This window comes from Pleurodeles waltl, chromosome 12 (genome assembly GCF_031143425.1).
Source record: "Pleurodeles waltl isolate 20211129_DDA chromosome 12, aPleWal1.hap1.20221129, whole genome shotgun sequence".
NCBI classification, from domain to species: Eukaryota; Metazoa; Chordata; class Amphibia; order Caudata; family Salamandridae; genus Pleurodeles; species Pleurodeles waltl.
In genome coordinates this window covers 3,438,401-3,453,445 of record NC_090451.1, presented here as the reverse complement: position 1 = coordinate 3,453,445, position 15,045 = coordinate 3,438,401, and the positions used below count along the sequence as shown (strand labels likewise).

The following is a 15,045-nucleotide window of genomic DNA, read 5'->3' as shown; positions in this document are numbered from 1 at the left end:
AACTTACCAACCCTCCGCCTCAGGAAAGATTTTGTGATTCATGAGCAGAACCCGGCTGGCGCTGTTTACAGTAATGCCTAAGCACAGTACTCAACTGAGCGGTGTTTCCAAACTGAGCCGTTGTACTGCTGGAAATACCATGGGATATGTCATTTAACTTTCACATAAAATAGGGTTAACCCAGCCCTACCACATACTAAAAACTAAAGACGGAACAATAAACCGACAAGGATGGGATTCGAAACCACGCGTGCAGAGCACAATGGATTAGCAGTCCATCGCCTTAACCACTCGGCCACCTCGTCTTCAAAACACCATGTTTAAGGAGTACAAAATATGGTAGCCAAAATGTGTTCTATTAGGTGATAGTTGTCTAAACATAATAAAGAGCATATATTTACAGATTGTTATGGTAACTTGTTGTCTTCAGCTTTGCTCTATACGACCTTGTTGTCCATCCCTACTTCAGCTTGAATTTATATGTTAAATGTAATGTAATCATGCAAATTACACTTTCCAAACGTGTTCTATCCATATGTGATGTACTATCACATTACCCTCAAATGAGCTAAGATTGCTTTAATTCAGTTGCACGTGGATTTAAAGTGCAATATCATACCAATATTGTACTGGTATGGCGCTTTCGAGTCTCTAGGTGTCAGTAATTGGTGGTGTGCTTACATGTCAACATTAGGCAGCAAATAGTACACAATTAAGGAAAACTGCCTTCCCATTTAATGTGCATTGTTCTGCAAAAAGTTTTAAGTAGGAGAAATTAAAACTTAGTTTATAAAACCACCTAAACTGGGAGTATTGCCGCTACAGCTATGACACTTCAGTTTAAAAACGTACGTGCATCACCAAGAAATATTTTTGCGCTAAATAAATTGCTGTCCGACTACTCACGTAATGCATAAAACTGAGGCAGTCGTAATTACAATTCATTGAAGTAATATTTTGGTAGTTTTTGTTGACGATGACTCCGCAGCAAGCTATCAGATTACTTTTTATTAGTGAAGGCGCGTCAGAGCCTTGATAAGTAAACTTACAAGGAGACACGCCTAGGTCGATGAACCTTTTAGACCAGGTTCGGGGACTTCCCAGTACGAGATGTCTTTTAGCATCACAAATCAATAGATCAATATCTCAACAACAATCGCAATAACTAATCAGCATGCTAATCAATAACCTTTAATGAGAGTCAATAAAGTGAACACACCATGATCTTTCAGTCATGAATAACCACACCAATTTAGTTAAGTGTTAGGATATTTATTTCCCTACTGGTTACAATCTAAAGTCATTTCTGTTAATCTCATCAGCAATTCATCTCATTAGTAACTCTTCAGATTTGCAATTAGAAACGCAATTAATCAATGCATAGAGAATATTCACTCAGTATTAACACATAATTATTAAGAAGCAACTTAGCAAAGTCTCAGTAGTGCATGGTTCAACAAAGCAAGAACTCAGTCCTTTGTCTATTTACGTCAGATTTTAGTGAACACCTTAAATAACCTCGTATTAGCATCAGCATGTCGGGCTTCATGCAAAATAATTTAGCAAACACAAATTTGGAAAACATCTAACTATGGCCTCTATCAAAGAGCAGTTGGTACCTAGAAAGAAAAGGCAAACAGACAATTACAATTTTCATCAGATAGTTACCCATCCAACGGATCAGCAAACAGCGTCAGTCTTCGTCCTTGGGACATCAGTCGTTTGCATCATCAGCAAAGAAAGGACAGGGCAAAGTATCAGTATGGCATAGCTAAGGAACAAGAACTTCCCTCATATAGAGGAGAAGTAAGTATCAGGTAAGGAATAAGTAAAGGGTGGTTTAGAGTAACAGGGCGAACAAACGGCAAAGTCTCAAACGAAATGGCCTAAATGGCTCAGTAGAATGGCAAAGAATGGCTTGGAGTGGAATGTCCAATAAATGCCTGATTTCTCCTTGGGTCATGTGGTTAAATCAAAACTGTCTAATTTACGCCTAATTCCTCAATGGATAATCATTGGTGCATCGCCATCTCTGTCCAATAATCTTCACCAGAGTTTTACACAAACCACAGTTCTCATGTCGTTGATTGGCCCATGTTATTGATGTTTTCATCGGTTGGAATGTCAGGTAAGAAAAGTTACATTTTACGCTACAGTCAGTAGTTCCATTGTTTTCTCCTACTCCAGGCAGCCTTGCACCTGTTACAAATTACACTGTTGCATTCAGCAAGAATGTCTCCTTGAGCAAGTAGGGTCCCATGAGAAAGAATTTACTACAGCTACACACATCTCTAGCTTCTTGGGAAAGTATAGTTTCATGTCCTTCAGGAAAATAGCACATTGCACGTTAGAAAAAGACAGTTTAATATGAGACCAGGCAGCTAGGCACAGACCTTCGCTAAACTAAGGCCTACTTCTTAATGAACAAACTCCTAATACATAACTCCAATTTTGATACGTTAATACAAATTAAAAACATTAGTACATAATTAATTCAGCATTAATAACTTTCATTAGTCTTCGTATACATTGGTAGCCACTCCCCGTGGGCACATTTCAAACGTGTGCATTATTTCTACGTTAACACATTTTTTATGCAGCTTCATTACACAATATATTGTAAGCTTTTCATGTTAATATAAATTTTAAAAGACACACTCCAGCAATCCCTCCTCTGATGACTCTTGTCATCACACAAATCTTCCCTACTAATTTTACAAACTAAAATTCCCTCATATCAATCTCTTCCCTTCTTGATTTCCCCTTTGATCTTGCCCTGAATAATTTTTCCCTTTGTTTTTCTTCCCTCCTCCTATTATTTCTCGCCATCTTCAATTTTATTCTTTTACTAATTTTACATGCCACCCATGATCCAAATAAGCAATCTATAACAATCAATATCCCCTGTATTATTTTATACAATATCCCATGCCAAATGTTACTGATCCAATTTCCCACTGAAGCAAATCCTTTCCCAACCTTTTTCCAAACACCTGGTTCTTTCAAATCCTTCAAGTCCGTACTATCCCTAGTCAAGTTAGTAAGCATACTTCTAATCTTATTACTATTATCTGGTATGTAAGCGCAAAAATTACACCCATTGAGCAATCTACAAACTCTGCCATTTTTCACTAAAAGAATGTCTAAAGCAAGCCTGTTTTGAAGAGTCATAGCCCCCTCCGCAGCAAGTTCAGTATCCATCAGGAGTATAGCCCCTGAAAAGTTTGTCAGCATGTTATCCTCAATAGTAGACAACTTTTGAATCTTTATGGAGTTCATAATAACTCCCACTGAAGAAATTATCGTCCCAAATATGTCTCCTACTACACCAGCAGCAGTCTCTTTCTTATGTCTAGTAAGATGTAATTCAGACAATTTTGGTAACCTTTTCAAATCGTCAAGTTGATATATCTTTGGGAAAACTATCCCCAAATAACATGTCCCATGCTATCCCTTTGGAAGACGGTAATAAGCATTAAGTCCACATATATAATAAATCCCGGGGATTGCTGGATCCTGTCCATTTAACATGAACGTCCATTTACTCTGAAACAAAAACACACGCTTACATTCACTCATCCCACAAACACATTGTCATAGTATGATTTGGTCTTGGATATGCAAAGCTTTCCTGCATGTAGTGCGTCTAAAGCTAACTTCCCTTGTTCTCTAATTGCACTATAACCGTCACTACTAGCAAAGGCCCGTTGCTGTAATCCTTTCTCTAGTTTACCCTTCAATGCCCTTCTTCTCTCTTCCGTGTGATCTAAAAAGCTTTTCTCTACAGGTGTAAGCAAACATGTCAAATTATTGTGGTGTGCATAAGATGTACTAATTGTTAATGTCGCCTGAAAGAATCCTTTAACTAACTTTATGCTATAGTACTTAGCTACCCCACTCACATCCTCTATGATAGGCACATTAGAAAACACAAGATCATGATTTGAGTAAAAATATTGAATCTCTTCCTGGTTATAGAATCTTGTTAGTAACAGACTACAACGTATCCCATAGGTTAATGACAGTCTGTAATAGGTAACCCCCTCTTGTACCGAAACAGGAATCTGTGTACACACAAAACAATCTTTTGCATCTATTGTGTCAACATACTCACTCAGCAAGCGATAGAAAACATCAGTGGATAGTTCCCCTTTCGAGTTCGTTCCCTCATGCAAGTATCTTGTATCCAGCTCAAACCTCTCCCAGGCTGTTAGTGCAGTGGTAGTCTCAGGAATTGTAGCATTGTTAGTCCCACTTTTATCCATTAGTGTCATACTCACAACACGACCCTAATGAATATTTATTACATGAACCTTTTTTGCAAAAGTATTTGGTTCAAGTAAACTTAAAGAGTTGGGATTCAAGCCCACGGCTCCAGAGAGACTGGAGCCTAAATCTAGCCAGTTTAGCCTGCTCAGCCACGCTACCTCACATCTACAAGCTCACAACTATAGTAACTTGGCCAAACACTGTGGACACCCGCTGTGGTGACCTGGCTATGCAGGGTAACGCAGCATTCACCGACAGTTGAGCGAGTTACAGGTGAAAAGCAAAGTATAATAACTGTCTGCATATAATATATGTCTTTCCTTATTTATTCTTCTTCCCCATTGTATGTTTGCTCTCTGCTTTAGAAACGCGAGCTGTCATCACTGCAAGGAAACGTATCACACAGCGTTCTACTGTTTACACTCACTGAACTTTCAGCATCACAGTGACCCCTCTCGTCGCCTCTATAGTTAGACTTCAAGACAGCTGGTTTGTTTACCGATACAATTCTTGTCACCTTAGGTTGTGGTTTTTTAAAATAAGAAGGCTCGGTCCCACTGTCTGGCTACCCATATATATATATGTCACCACTTTACATAGTCTCACCTCTCGCTATGTGGATCGTAGGTGCAGAAGGCAGAGAGTGAGACACTGATGCAGACAAAATACGTTTGTGAGTTGAAAAATACTGGCAGCAGTGGGATTCGAACCCACGCCTCCAAAGAGACTGGAGACTTAATCCAGCGCCTTAGACCGCTCGGCCACACTACCCTGTGCAAACCTGTTTCTGTAAGCTTTCTGAAGTGATATGTTCTGTTGTATAGGGGAGTTGGAGAATAAGGGTGTATAGCCTGTGAAGTGATCCTAGGAAAGTCAACGCCAACAGCAGCAGGCACGTGATACATTCAGTAGGTCAGGATTGGCCCCGGGCCATGGGAGGTGTCAGGGAGCGCCAGTCCTGAGATTCCGTAGGAAGACAACCCTTACATTGGCGTCCCGCACGCGCTGCTTCTCTTTCTTTAAGGATAAGGAATCAAACTATCTACGTCCCTCAACTTACCAACCCTCCGCCTCAGGATAGATTTTGTGATTCATGATCAGAACCCGGCTGGCGCTGTTTACAGTAATGCCTAAGCACAGTACTCAACTGAGCGGTGTTTCCAAACTGAGTCGTTGTACTGCCAGAAATACCATGGGATATGTCATTTAACTCTCACATAAAATAGGGTTAACCCAGCCCTACTTCATACTAAAAACGGAACAATAAACCGAAGAGGATGAGATGCGAACCCACGCGTGCAGAGCACAATGGATTAGCAGTCCATCGCCTTAACCACTCGGCCACCTCGTCTTCAAAACACCATGTTTCAGGAGTACAAAATATGGTAGCCAAAATGTGTTCTATTAGGTGATAGTTGTCTAAACATAATAAAGAGCATATATTTACAGATTGTTATGGTAACTTGTTGTCTTCAGCTTTGCTCTATACGACCTTGTTGTCCATCCCTACTTCAGCTTGAATTTATATGTTAAATGTAATGTAATCATGAAAATTACACTTTCCAAACGTGTTCTATCCATATGTGATGTACTATCACACTACCCTCAAATGAGCTAAGATTGCTTTAATTCAGTTGTACGTGGATTTAAAGTGCAATATCATACAAATATTGTACTGGTATGGCGCTTTCGAGTCTCTAGGTGTCAGTTATTGGTGGTGTGCTTACATGTCAACATTAGGCAGCAAATAGTACACAATTAAGGAAAACTGCCTTCCCATTTAATGTGCATTGTTCTGCAAAATGTTTTAAGTAGGAGAAAGTAAAACTTTGTTTATAAAACCACCTAAACTGGGAGTATTGCCGCTACAGCTATGACACTTCAGTTTAAAAACGTACGTGCATCAACAAGAAATATTTTTGCGCTAAATAAATTGCTGTCCGACTACTCACGTAATGCATAAAACTGAGGCAGTCGTAATTACAATACATTGAAGTAATATTTTGGTAGTTTTTGTTGACGATGACTCCACAGCAAGCGATCAGATTACTTTTTATTAGTGAAGGCGCGTCAGAGCCTTGATAAGTAAACTTACAAGGAGACACGCCTAGGTCGATGAACCTTTTAGACCAGGTTCGGGGACTTCCCAGTACAAGATGTCTTTTGGCATCACAAATCAATAGATCAATATCTCAACAACAATCGCAATAACTAATCAGCATACTAATCAATAACTTTTAATGAGAGTCAATAAAGTGAAAACCCCATGATCTTTCATTCATGAATAACCACACCAATTTAGTTAAGTGTTAGGATATTTATTACCCTACTGGTTACAATCTAAAGTAATTTCTGTTAATCTCATCAGCAATTCATCTCATTAGTAACTCTTCAGATTTGCAATTAGAAACGCAATTAATCAATGCATAGAGAATATTCACTCAGTATTAACACATAATTATTAAGAAGCAACTTAGCAAAGTCTCAGTAGTGCATGGTTCAACAAAGCAAGAACTCAGTCATTTGTCTATTTGCGTCAGATTTTAGTGAACACCTTAAATAACCTCGTATTAGCATCAGCATGTTGGGCTTCATGCAAAACAATTTAGCAAACACAAATTTGGAAAACATCTAACTATGGCCTCAATCAAAGAGCAGTTGGTACCTAGAAAGAAAAGGCAAACAGACAATTACAATTTTCATCAGATAGTTACCCATCCAACGGATCAGCAAACAGCGTCAGTCTTCGTCCTCGGGACATCAGTCGTTTGCATCATCAGCAAAGAAAGGACAGGGCAAAGTATCAGTATGGCATAGCTAAGGAACAAGAACTTCCCTCATATAGAGGAGAAGTAAGTATCAGGTAAGGAATAAGTAAAGGGTGGTTTAGAGTAACAGGGCGAACAAACGGCAAAGTCTCAAACGAAATGGCCTAAATGGCTCAGTAGAATGGCAAAGAATGGCTTGGAGTGGAATGTCCAATAAATGCCTGATTTCTCCTCGGGTCATGTGGTTAAATCAAAACTGTCTAATTTACTCCTAATTCCCCAATGGATAATCATTGGTGCATCGCCATGTCTGTCCAATAATCTTCACCAGAGTTTTACACAAACCACAGTTCTCATGTTGTTGATTGGCCCATGTTATTCACGTTTTCATCGGTTGGAATGTCAGGTAAGAAAAGTTACATTTTACGCTACAGTCAGTAGTTCCATTGTTTTCTCCTACTCCAGGCAGCCTTGCACCTGTTACAAATTACACTGTTGCATTCAGCAAGAATGTCTCCTTGAGCAAGTAGGGTCCCATGAGAAAGAATTTACTACAGCTACACACATCTCTAGCTTCTGGGAAAGTACAGTTTCATGTCCTTCAGGAAAATAGCACATTGCACGTTAGAAAAAGACAGTTTAATATGAGACCAGGCAGCTAGGCACAGACCTTCGCTAAACTAAGGCCTACTGCTTAATGAGCAAACTCCTAATACATAACTCCAATTTTGATATGTTAATACAAATTAAAAACATTAGTACATAATTAATTCAGCATTAATAACTTTCATTAGTCTTCGTATACATTGGTAGCCACTCCCCGTGGGCACATTTCAAACGTGTGCATTATTTCTACGTTAACACATTTTTTATGCAGCTTCATTACACAATATATTGTAAGCTTTTCATGTTAATATTAATTTTAAAAGACACACTCCAGCAATCCCTCCTCTGATGACTCTTGTCATCACACAAATATTCCCTACTAATTTTACATACTAAAATTCCCTCATATCAATCTCTTCCCTTCTTGGTTTCCCCTTTGATCTTGCCCTGAATAATTTTTCCCTTTGTTTTTCTTCCCTCCTCCTATTATTTTTCACCATCTTCAATTTTATTCTTTTACTAATTTTACATGCCACCCATGATCCAAATAAGCAATCTATAACAATCAATATCCCCTGTATTATTTTAGACAATATCCCATGCCAAATGTTACTAATCCAATTTCCCACTGAAGCAAATCCTTTCCCAACATTTTTTCCAAACACCTGGTTCTTTCAAATCCTTCAAGTCCGTACTATCCCTAGTCAAGTCAGTAAGCATACTTCTAATCTCATTACTATTATCTGGTATGTAAGCGCAGCAATTACACCCATTGAGCAATCTACAAACTCTGCCATTTTTCACTAAAAGAATGTCTAAAGCAAGCCTGTTTTGAAGAGTCATAGCCCCCTCCGCAGCAAGTTCAGTATCCATCAGGAGTATAGCCCCTGAAAAGTTTGTCAGCATGTTATCCTCAATAGTAGACAACTTTTGAATCTTTATGGAGTTCATAATAACTCCCACTGAAGAAATTATCGTCCCAAATATGTCTCCTACTACACCAGCAGCAGTCTCTTTCTTATGTCTAGTACGATGTAATTCAGACAATTTTGGTAACCTTTTCAAATCGTCAAGTTGATATATCTTTGGGAAAACTATCCCCAAATAACATGTCCCATACTATCCCTTTGGAAGACGGTAATAAGCATTAAGTCCACATATATAATAAATCCCGGGGATTGCTGGATCCTGTTCATTTAACTTGAACGTACATTTACTCTGAAACAAAAACACACGCTTACATTCACTCATTCACACAAACACATTGTCATAGTATGATTTGGTCTTGGATATGCAAAGCTTTCCTACATGTAGTGCGTCTAAAGCTAACTTCCCTTGTTCTCTAATTGCACTATAACCGTCACTACTAGCAAAGGCCCGTTGCTGTAATCCTTTCTCTAGTTTACCCTTCAATGCCCTTCTTCTCTCTTCCGTGTGATCTAAAAAGCTTTTCTCTACAGGTGTAAGCAAACATGTCAAATTATTGTGGTGTGCATAAGATGTACTAATTGTTAATGTCGCCTGAAAGAATCCTTTAACTAACTTTATGCTATAGTACTTAGCTACCCCACTCACATCCTCTATGATAGGCACATTAGAAAACACAAGATCATGATTTGAGTAAAAATATTGAATCTCTTCCTGGTTATAGAATCTTGTTAGTAACAGACTACAACGTATCCCATATGTTAATGACAGTCTATGATAGGTAACCCCCTCTTGTACCGAAACAGGAATCTGTGTACACACAAAACAATCTTTTGCATCCATTGTGTCAACATACTCAGTCAGCAAGCGATAGAAAACATCAGTGGATAGTTCCCCTTTCGAGTTAGTTCCCTCATGCAAGTATCTTGTATCCAGCTCAAACCTCTCCCAGGCTGTTAGTGCAGTGGTAGTCTCAGGAATTGTAGCATTGTTAGTCCCACTTTTATCCATTAGTGTCATACTCACAACCACGATCCTAATGAATATTTATTACATGAACCTTTTTTGGAAAAGTATTTGGTTCAAGTAAACTTAAAGTGTTGGGATTCAAGCCCACGGCTCCAGAGAGACTGGAGCCTAAATCTAGCCAGTTTAGCCTGCTCAGCCACGCTACCTCACATCTACAAGCTCACAACTATAGTAACTTGGCCAAACACTGTGGACACCCGCTGTGGTGACCTGGCTATGCAGGGTAACGCAGCATTCACGGACAGTTGAGCGAGTTACAGGTGAAAAGCAAAGTATAATAACTGTCTGCATATAATATATGTCTTTCCTTTTTTATTCTTCTTCCCCATTGTATGTTTGCTCTCTGCTTTAGAAACGCGAGCTGTCATCACTGCAAGGAAACGTATCACACAGCGTTCTACTGTTTACACTCACTGAACTTTCAGCATCACAGTGACCCCTCTCGTCGCCTCTATACTTAGACTTCAAGACAGCTGGTTTGTTTACCGATACAGTTCTTGTCACCTTAGGTTGTGGTTTTTTAAAATAAGAAGGCTCGGTCCCACTGTCTGGCTACCTTTATATATATACGTCACCACTTTACATAGTCTCACCTCTCGCAATGTGGATCGTAGGTGCAGAAGGCAGAGAGTGAGACACTGATGCAGACAAAATACGTTTGTGAGTTGAAAAAATACTGGCAGCGGTGGGATTCGAACCCACGCCTCCAAAGAGACTGGAGCCTTAATCCAGCACCTTAGACCGCTCGGCCACACTACCCTGTGCAAACCTGTTTCTGTAAGCTTTCTGAAGTGAGATGTTCTGTTGTATAGGGGAGTTGGAGAATAAGGGTGTATAGCCTGTGAAGTGATCCTAGGAAAGTCAACGCCAACAGCAGCATGCACGTGATACATTCAGTAGGTCAGGATTGGCCCCGGGTGTCAGGGAGCGCCAGTCCTGAGAGTCCGTAGGAAGACAACCCTTACATTTGCGTCCCGCACGCGCTGCTTCTCTTTCTTTAAGGATAAGGAATCAAACTATCTACGTCCCTCAACTTACAAACCCTCCGCCTCAGGAAAGATTTTGTGATTCATGAGCAGAACCCGGCTGGCGCTGTTTACAGTAATGCCTAAGCACAGTACTCAACTGAGCGGTGTTTCCAAACTGAGCCGTTGTACTGCCGGAAATACCATGGGATATGTCATTTAACTTTCACATAAAATAGGGTTAACCCAGCCCTACCACATACTAAAAACTAAAGACGGAACAATAAACCGACAAGGATGGGATTCGAACCCACGCATGCAGAGCACAATAGATTAGTAGTCCATCGCCTTAACCACTCAGCCACCTCGTCTTCAAAACACCATGTTTCAGGAGTACAAAATATGGTAGCCAAAATGTGTTCTATTAGGTGATAGTTGTCTAAACATAATAAAGAGCATATATTTACAGATTGTTATGGTAACTTGTTGTCTTCAGCTTTGCTCTATACGACCTTGTTGTCCATCCCTACTTCAGCTTGAATTTATATGTTAAATGTAATGTAATCATGAAAATTACACTTTCCAAACATGTTCTATACATATGTGATGTACTATCACACTACCCTCAAATGAGCTAAGATTGCTTTAATTCAGTTGTACGTGGATTTAAAGTGCAATATCATACAAATATTGTACTGGTATGGCGCTTTCGAGTCTCTAGGTGTCAGTTATTGGTGGTGTGCTTACATGTCAACATTAGGCAGCAAATAGTACACAATTAAGGAAAACTGCTTTCCCATTTAATGTGCATTGTTTTGCAAAAAGTTTTAAGTAGGAGAAAGTAAAACTTAGTTTATAAAACCACCTAAACTGGGAGTATTGCCGCTACAGCTATGACACTTCAGTTTAAAAACGTACGTGCATCAACAAGAAATATTTTTTGCGCTAAATAAATTGCTGTCCGACTACTCACGTAATGCATAAAACTGAGGCAGTCGTAATTACAATACATTGAAGTAATATTTTGGTAGTTTTTGTTGACGATGACTCCGCAGCAAGCGATCAGATTACTTTTTATTAGTGAAGGCGCGTCAGAGCCTTGATAAGTAAACTTACAAGGAGACACGCCTAGGTCGATGAACCTTTTAGACCAGGTTCGGGGACTTCCCAGTACGAGATGTCTTTTGGCATCACAAATCAATAGATCAATATCTCAACAACAATTGCAATAACTAATCAGCATGCTAATCAATAACCTTTAATGAGAGTCAATAAAGTGAACACACCATGATCTTTCAGTCATGAATAACCACACCAATTTAGTTAAGTGTTAGGATATTTATTTCCCTACTGGTTACAATCTAAAGTCATTTCTGTTAATCTCATCAGCAATTCATCTCATTAGTAACTCTTCAGATTTGCAATTAGAAACGCAATTAATCAATGCATAGAGAATATTCACTCAGTATTAACACATAATTATTAAGAAGCAACTTAGCAAAGTCTCAGTAGTGCATGGTTCAACAAAGCAAGAACTCAGTCATTTGTCTATTTGCGTCAGATTTTAGTGAACACCTTAAATAACCTCGTATTAGCATCAGCATGTTGGGCTTCATGCAAAACAATTAAGCAAACACAAATTTGGAAAACATCTAACTATGGCCTCTATCAAAGAGCGTTGGTACCTAGAAAGAAAAGGCAAACAGACAATTACAATTTTCATCAGATAGTTACCCATCCAACGGATCAGCAAACAGCGTCAGTCTTCGTCCTCGGGACATCAGTCGTTTGCCTCATCAGCAAAGAAAGGACAGGGCAAAGTATCAGTATGGCATAGCTAAGGAACAAGAACTTCCCTCTGTACTGCCATTTGTTAAATTTTGTTTTGACCAATGACTTTGTGTTTCACCACTGCGCATATTAGTTGCTCAATGTTCACCAGTTGCACATGGTATGTTTTGTGCAGTTTAGCCGCCTATGGGCTTTGACATTGCATTAGTCATTACATTCTGTATTCTGCCTATTGGCTTTGACATGGCATTAGCCATTAGTTTCTGTATTCAGTTGAGCCGCCTATGGGCTTTGACATTGCATTAGCCATTACATTCTGTATTCTGCCTATTGGCTTTGACATGCTGTATCCAGTCTAGCCGCCTATTGGCTTTGACATTGCATGCCTATTGACTTTGACATGCTATTAGATATTCTGCCTATGGGCTTTGACATGATATTATATATTGCATTTTGTATTCAGCTTAACTGCCTATTGGCTTTGACATGATATTATACATTACATTTTGTATTCAACTCCGCTGCCTATTGGCTTTGACATGATATTATACATTGCATTTTATATTCCGCTCAGCTGCCTATTGGCTTTGACATGATATTATACATTGCATTTTATATTCAGGTCAGCTGCCTATGGGCTTTGACATGATATTATACATTGCATTTTATATTCAGCTCAGCTGCCTATTGGCTTTGACATGACACTAGACATTGCATTTGATATTTAGGTTAGCTGCCTATTGCCTTTAACATGACATTGCATTTGATATTTAGGTTAGCTGCCCATTGCCTTTAACGTGGAGTTAGACATTGCAGTTGAGAATCCAAGCTGTATTTTTCCAAGCTGTGTTTTTGCACCAGAGAACCAAGATGTTTTTCTCACAGTAGACTAGACATGATAAGAGAGAGTACATGGGTGTTGTTCTCTCCGCTTGAGCTTGGGAACAGGAGTAGTCTTGGAGACCTGGCCAGTCTCCAAAAGGCTTGCTCAGTTTCCCAGGTCTGAGAGGAGGGGGCACACCTTTGTAACAAATGTGACAGGCTGCAGAGAGTCAGATTCAAATCTGCCGGACCTCGTGCTGGAGCTTGGCGCCAGCTGCCAGCAATCCCGTGTGGGTAGATGAATCTCTCTTTCTCGCGGCTGACAGGGGTCATCAGCTTGCAGACCTTAGAAAGATGAAGCTGTAAATAATTCCCACACGGTGAAGTATTTGTTTTGCTTTGCATTCAATATCTTATAAATATAACCTGCTGTGTATATTGCAAACTGATATATTTTGTTTGATTAACGCGGACTTGAAAGCTACTAATTCGTCATACATAAAATATTGTGGTTGGGGAAGAATTAACAACAATAAAAGTCTTCTTTGACCTCAGAAGTGCATTTCTGTTGTGTTATGTTAGTGCTTTAGAAACTAGATAAGAGGAAAGCACTACAATTGGTACCTGGAGTCGTGGGGTCGGTCATTAAGAGGTGATTAAGAAGGGGTTTGATGAGTTAGTAGATTTCTAAGTGCACACTTTAAAAGTGTAATTGTTTTTTTGTTGTTTGGAGAATCACAGTAGCACGGCAGACCATGTCATGTGTTGTTAAACTGCCTGATGGTGCTACGAAAAACTGTGAATTGTTTGTTGTTTGGAGAATCACAGTAGCACGGCAGACCATGTCATGTGTTGTTAAACTGCCTGATGGTGCTAAGAAAAACTGTGAATTGTTTTCTGTTTGGGGAATTACAGAAGAAAATGCATATGTAGAAAACGTGTGTTTTGGAAGTAATGATGACAGAAAGGTCTGGATACCTTTATCTGCTTACAGAGAAATGCAGGAGAAATGTAGGAAGTTGGAACATGAAAATAGGAATTTACGTGAGCAAATTAGCCCGACTGAAAGTTATAAAACTGCTGTTTTTGAAGAATCTTTCTTGTCCCATTCCAGTAATGAGGGGGTTAAGACAGCTCCGAGCTGCTTTGAGTTTTCGTGTGAGCCAGGGTTTTTGGCAGACAAAATGCATTCCTTAACTGATAACACGGACGAGAGAGACCAGAATGTGATTTACGAGTTACCGTTGCAAAATGCACAAGTAAAACGAAAGATTTTAGAGCAAGAGCCGACTTTCATTAGCTTGTTTGATTTTTGGAAAAAGAATAGCCCTCATTTGAGTGAAATCCTAACACTTTTGTATATGGTCACTGTGAAAAATTATATGCAGCTGCGCGCTTGTGATTTGGCAAATGAAATAATGCAGACTTTAGGTTTTTGCACAGTGCAAGAAGGAAATACTTATGTGCATGTAACTCAAGAACAAGGAAAGAAAATAGTGCCCCTAGCTAGAATCATACAATGGATCTGGTACTTGCAAGACAGGGCTAGAGTACCACAGGTAAAAGAGTTACCAATGAAGTTGAGTGCACCATTTGAATTCGTGTCTACTGAAGATAAAAAGCATGTTTGTTTTACTAATGATTCATTGACTGAAATGTTGTTTTCTGGCACCGTAGAAGGAACAGCGTTGTATGATGTGTGTCAGATTTTAAAGCAAGAGCTACGTGAGATGTGTCATTTTTAGGCTGATTTTTGGTTCATTGTTAATGTTTTAGCACCTAACTGGTTCAATTACCTTGCAGATGTTAATGAGAAAAATGCAGAGAGAGAAGTGTTCACCCAGAATTCTGCCTTAGTGGGGATGGCT

General features: G+C 39.3%; 5 non-coding genes across 5 annotated transcripts; all 5 read right to left on the bottom strand.

The window, feature by feature from the left end:
* Positions 1-223: 223 nt before the first annotated feature.
* Positions 224-305, bottom strand: TRNAS-GCU (transfer RNA serine (anticodon GCU)). Its single transcript has one exon. It is a non-coding gene; the product is annotated as a tRNA-Ser (tRNA).
* A 4,653-nt stretch (positions 306-4,958) lies between these two features.
* On the bottom strand, positions 4,959-5,040 carry TRNAL-AAG (transfer RNA leucine (anticodon AAG)). The gene has a single exon. It is a non-coding gene; the product is annotated as a tRNA-Leu (tRNA).
* Positions 5,041-5,538: 498 nt separating this feature from the next.
* Positions 5,539-5,620, bottom strand: TRNAS-GCU (transfer RNA serine (anticodon GCU)). Its single transcript has one exon. It is a non-coding gene; the product is annotated as a tRNA-Ser (tRNA).
* Positions 5,621-10,276: 4,656 nt separating this feature from the next.
* Positions 10,277-10,358, bottom strand: TRNAL-AAG (transfer RNA leucine (anticodon AAG)). The gene has a single exon. It is a non-coding gene; the product is annotated as a tRNA-Leu (tRNA).
* A 495-nt stretch (positions 10,359-10,853) lies between these two features.
* TRNAS-ACU (transfer RNA serine (anticodon ACU)) lies at positions 10,854-10,935 on the bottom strand. Its single transcript has one exon. It is a non-coding gene; the product is annotated as a tRNA-Ser (tRNA).
* Between the last annotated feature and the right edge of the window lie 4,110 nt (positions 10,936-15,045).